The sequence below is a fragment of the Triticum aestivum genome, chromosome 2B, assembly GCF_018294505.1.
Source record: "Triticum aestivum cultivar Chinese Spring chromosome 2B, IWGSC CS RefSeq v2.1, whole genome shotgun sequence".
NCBI lineage: Eukaryota > Viridiplantae > Streptophyta > Magnoliopsida > Poales > Poaceae > Triticum > Triticum aestivum.
Window position 1 is genome coordinate 804,161,025 of NC_057798.1, and position 5,971 is coordinate 804,166,995.

Sequence of the window (5,971 nt, forward strand, 5' to 3'; positions counted from 1 at the left end):
CCTCATAGTCATAGGAACATGTATAAGTCATGAAGAAAGCAATAGCAACATACTAAACGATCGGGTGCTAAGCTAACTGAATGGGTCATGTCAATCACATCATTCTCCTAATGATGTGATCCCGTTAATCAAATGACAACTCATGTCTATGGCTAGGAAACATAACCATCTTTGATTAACGAGCTAGTCAAGTAGAGGCATACTAGTGACACTCTGTTTGTCTATGTATTCACACATGTATCATGTTTCCGATTAATACAATTCTAGCATGAATAATAAACAATTATCATGAAATAAGGAAATAAATAATAACTTTATTATTGCCTCTAGGGCATATTTCCTTCGGGCCTCTGATGATGGCTTCCCCCCTCCGGAAGGGTGTCAGAATAAGGCTCAGGATGAGAGCGCTTCGGAAGAGAGGTTTGCGGCGGCGAAAAAACTCATCTAGGTTAATTTTCAGGGGTTTTCGAATATATAAGAATTTTCAGCGTTGGTTTCATGCGGGGGGTTCCCAAGGACCATAAGCTCAGGTGGTGCCCCTTGATCTTGTGGCCCCCTTAGCACCTTCTGGTCCTTCCCGAAGCTTTCGGGTTCCCTTCTTGTCCATAAAAATCACCGTAAATTTTTGTCGCATTTGGACTTTGTTTGGTACGATTATTCTGCTAAACAAAGAAATAGACAAAAATAGAAATTGGCACTGGACGTTAGGTTAATAGGTTAGTTCATAAAAATCATATAAAAGTGCACCAAAACGATATAAAATCATCATAAACATGGCATGAGTACTTCATAAACTATACATACGTTGGAGACGTATAAGCATCCCCAAGTTTAATTTATGCTCATCCACGAGTAGGTAAATGATAAAAGAAATAATTTATGAAGTGTGAATACTAGAATAGTGCATAAGCTTAATCAATGATGATTCTAATAATTTTCCCTAGGGTGATAAACAACAACTCTTTCTCATAAAACTCATCATGATGAAATAGCAATTGATTCACATGTTATGGTTAAACAATGCACCTTTTGAAACTTAACAACCTATGTTCTTAGTCACCAAACAATTACAAAGAATATTATTTTCGGATAAGTCTAAGTAAAGCTCCACATACTCAATTATCATATAGTCTTATATGATTGCTAGTACTCGAAGTTTTAGAGAAACCAACATCCATCAGATACAGAGGAAGATATGGGCTTAATGTTTTGTCTTCCAATTTACTTATCATAGATATAATTGTCAACAATAATAATTCATGATCAAATATATTTGACTGGATATATATGCTAGATCTTTCCCCACCACATGATGCTTGTCAAGTGGAGAATAATTGAGGTGGGAATAAGAAGTTGACTCAACATAAAAAGTAAATAGGTATGCTCTTCGCAGAGGGAAGCATGGATTTGCTAATGTGTCAGAGCTCACTGCTTAAATCATAGATAATTTCATTTGAGAGGTGTACTTTTCCTATCAACGGTTCAACGACAAAAAAAGTTTTACGAGCGAGGGAGGCCATGGCGGCGGGCAACGCGTCGGCAAGGCGCCGGAAACTCGCGCGCGCCGGTCGATCTTGAGGGCGCGCTCATTGCGTCCGTCCTCTGGTGCCCCCTAACAACAATGGAGAAGGATGTGCAACAGTTGCGGCGGAAGAATGCCAAAGCACTCCTGTCCTCATGCGTTGGCAAAGGCCGCAGCGAATCCGAAGGCGAGGAGGCACGCCAAGGAGCAGGAACTCTAGCTCCAGAGGCTTTCCGGGGATCACATGGAGCTGTCGGACGACTCCGACTCCGACCACCCTCTAGCGGCCGACACCTACATCGAAGGCCAAAGCAGCACCGCCGACCGCAAGTGGAAAGAGGCAGCAAGGAAATTGTGATTTCCTCCGCCCTTCCCCGTTTAATTAAGTTTTTTATCGTATGTTTAGGTACTATCCGATTGACACCGCATCTTTTGGTTGTCCGAGATCGTTTATGCTACAATTATGCCCAATTTAACTAGATTTGATGCTACTTTGTTGATCTATGTAAGTTCATTTTCTACGTGCATGTGTTGAGGGGCCAGATTTGAGATACACGGGTTTGGACGCAACAAAATAAAGAGTGCCCGGTCAGTGCCCGCTCTACAGCCTAAGACATCAAATCCGGCCCCTCAAACGCCCACGGACGCGTCCGGGCGTGTCCTTGGACAGTGATTGGTCACGCCTCAAATTTGCTCCTCTGCATCTGAGTCTCTCATATTTCATCCCAGTGGCATGGTAGAGGAGCCGGTTCCCCACAGCCACCGCATGCACAATCTTTCTACCAGTCAGCCAATCAGCCAGCCAGTGTCCTCTTTTTTCAGGTATCTCCACTGCTATTAAACAATCAAAGAAGAACTTTCTTAGATGCACCCCGTAATTAGCCCCACCACACCGTCCGTATCAAACAACACCGTACGATTAGGCCCACGAATCTTAATATAACGGCCGTCATTGATTTAATAGCTTTATGGTGTGGACTTAGCAATTTTCGAGGACTGACCGTACTCCACCAGAGGAATAGGCGAACGACCGGTCTCGCTACCCCTACAATCACGCAATTCTGATCGCTAGCTACCCGTTCGGCAAAATCAATCTCTTGTTCGCTCGACGAATCTACCCGCCACCCCGCAGCTGCCTCCCGAGTTCCGATCACCTCCATCGTCGTCCGCCAACGCGCCTCGCCCGCGGCGCCGTCCGCCCGCGTGCCTCCTTCCGCCCCAATCGGAGGCAGTATAGGCGGAAAGGCACGTCGCGCCGCCACATCTGGAGAGGGAGGGGCAGGGGCACCAACGTCACGCTGGATGTGCCTCACAAGTGAGCAGCAGCCAGGTTGATCCGCTACCTAAATTTCTCTCTAAAACTGCTTACTCTGGGTTCTCTCTTCACCGCCGGCGAGGGTGTCGCCTAGGAGCGGCGGGGGCAGGGGGTCGCCGATGGGCGACCTGTGGCTGCGGACACGGGGAGGGGGAGAAGGGCCTGGGATACACAACGGGAGCCACGATAGTGAGATGGGCCTGACCATGCTCGTCAGCGACTGCCTCGAGTGCGGCGGCGGCGGAGACCCAGGCTCCCCGACCTCGCCCACTTCGCAGACAAGATCACCGTATGTTTCCGCCTCTGTTCTTTTCTGCTCAGCTCTGTTCATGTGGACTGTATGTTTCTGTTCGTGACTATGGCTTCCCCCAAATTTTGTTCGTCAAGTTGATTAGCTGGATGGCTGCTACCGTATGAAACTGCCCTTTAGCGCTTCCCAACCTCTGATAAGTATAGCTTATAGGAACGTTTCTGGAATCACATGTATATCGGCCGCTTCCAAATGAATTTGTCGTTAGTACTACATTTTTGGTAGCAGTTGCAGTTAATTGTCGTTAGTATTCCTTATGTTGCTAGCCTCTTCTGCTCTGGTTTGCAGCTGTAACTGTCGTTAGTATCTCTCAAGTTTTGATTGCACAATACAATTTAGTTATCTCTGAGGTTTTGAGTCCACCACAGTACAATTTAGTCTCAATTACCATGATTCATTCTAAAGACAAAATTTTCAGGCTTTTAGCCCAATTGCTCAGAGTTAAAATAAAATATCAGCGTGGGCATAAACTGTCCTCTGTTATCTGATTTGTAATCAACCAGGCCATGTGTGTGCGTCCTTATCAAGCCTGGTGCAGAGAAAGGCACTCTGTTATCTGATTTGCTCATTAGTTTTACCCAAAATAATAACTGAATAACTTAACTTAGTGTGTTGTTCTATGCTGAAGCTGACATTCTGCATATCTGCGTGTTCATTTTAGATGTACAAGCAAGCAGGAGACCAGAAAGAAAAGGAGGTGCTCTCCGTCGTTCACTCCCTCTTGTTCTTGATCCACGAGGCAGGGCTCCAGGATTTTGTAAGAGGTCAATGTACTGGCAGCTGCATCCGCCATTTACCCATGAAGCTCCTGAAGTACTCGAGATACGAAGCGGCTGTCTGCGTGTCCAAATGGCAGGCCTTCGACAAGATACCTGGAGGTAACCCACCAGACCAAGGCTTAGCTACTTATGTTGTTCGATTTTCTCCAGATTGCTGTGTGGCTGAGTTGTTTGTTGTTTTGCCAACCAGGTGATCATGAGTACATTGAATATTAGTGGATTTGAATCATCTTATGGTCTGCCTATAAATGTAACTTGATCATGGTAAGCTATGTTCCATCAACGATCACTTCCTTGACATTCTTTCTGCGCATCTCCTTGTGAAATACTTGGTGATATCCCTTGTTCATATTATGTTCCTTGGAGAATTTTTTGTTGGAAACTCAACAAGGTTAGATGATAACAGGACAGGAACCAAAATATACCGACACCTAGCTTTCTTTTTGTTGAGTGACACAGCTTAATTGGACAAATTTAACACAGGTGTATGTGTAGTGCTTTTCTACCGACCTTATTCTATTGAATGTTTGGTTCCTCCCCTTAAAATTTAGGTTGGAAATATACTAGATTAATAGTGGAAGCCATTTTTGCTTTGGTGATTTCGTGAAGTTCAGATTTTGGTTTATCACTATTCAGACTAATCTATGTAACGATTGCTTGGGATTTGCCTACAGTACATGAATTTAGTATCAGTTTACATAATATATAGACATGTCAAGTTGTTTGCATCAGAAATTCAATCCAGCAGAAGCATTGCCATTACTATTCGCTACAAGTTACTTGAGAAATAGGCCCTAGAGACATGTTTTAAGAAGCAGAACAAAGCTTTCTGTCTATAATTGCATAAATTCATGGAATCCTTGTGGTAGTTATTTCTCCAGGTATGGCAAAAGTCATGGAGTCTTTACTATTTGTAAATGTAAGTGCACACCCAAGTGCAGATCTCAGTAGGCTTTCTGAAGTATAACTGATCTGAAATTCTACAAAATTCATTTCTCGGTCTTTGCATGACCACCTCTGCGTCATACACAAGGTCCTTAGTAGAATGCATCATGCAGTGACTCCTATAAGGAAGGACTGGAACAAGTATTGATGTTTTACTTTTTATTATCTGTGTTTGTACTTTGCTTTGTGCTAGGAAAATTGGCTAAAGACCATCACTTTTACAGCACACATTATAATAAAACTATTCTCCTCCTTTCTTCTGTTGAAGTCCATGCATATCATGACATGCATTAAAGGACTCAAATTTCATTTTTGTTATTGTTTACATTACTTCCTAATTAAATCTATTAAACGGTTGTAAAAAACCTCTCTGCAAGTATTATATTTTCCGCTGAATGTGCTACTGCACAGAATATTTTTCTTGAAGTGTGATCAAAATATAACGTACATTGTGCCGATTAACTTTCTTCTGAATTGTTGTATCACCACAAGGGGCATAGTAGTAGTGTAGTACCGAGGAATTAATCCTCCAATTCTTCGGACTTCTGGGAGTGTTGTACTGTATTCTATGGACTTCTGGGAATTAAGCCTCAAATTCTTTGGACTTCCTCGCTATAATATTCTATGGTTGCATCAGTATTTCTGTTGGGATGCAGTTACAATTATCTCAAGGCTAATGGCATGCTAGATTTTTTGGACGTCTGGAAGTGTTGTACATATTTCTTAGTCATATAAAATCTTTGATGGTCACTTTATTTGCGCACAAACGAACTTCCATAACTTAATAATCTGATCCTCTATTGTAATGATACCACCTGTTATTTTTCATCAAAACATATGCTATACTTTGTCCAGTACTAAAGGGAAGGTTGAATTTTTTTAGCTGGTCATGCTTAAGCTGTTTGATGCTTTTGTTGATTACCGTTGCCGCTGAGCTTTCAAATTCTGAAGATAACAATCAGCCCAAATCCAAGATGGAAGCTAATTAAGTCTTCGAAGACTACCATTTTTTGGGAGCTCTTTGCTCCAACCTTGCATTGGCACCATGTTCACTTGGACAATGTTTATATGTCCCTTTGAAGTTCACCCAAGAAAATAAA

The 5,971-nt window shown here is 42.8% G+C and overlaps 1 long non-coding RNA gene across 1 annotated transcript; it reads left to right on the forward strand.

Annotated features, from left to right (window-relative positions):
* The first annotated feature begins 2,624 nt into the window (after positions 1 to 2,624).
* LOC123042928 (uncharacterized) lies at positions 2,625 to 5,124 on the forward strand. The gene is made up of 3 exons (XR_006418953.1): positions 2,625 to 3,126; positions 3,809 to 4,025; positions 4,117 to 5,124. It is a non-coding gene; the product is annotated as an uncharacterized lncRNA (long non-coding RNA).
* The last annotated feature ends 847 nt before the right edge of the window (positions 5,125 to 5,971 follow it).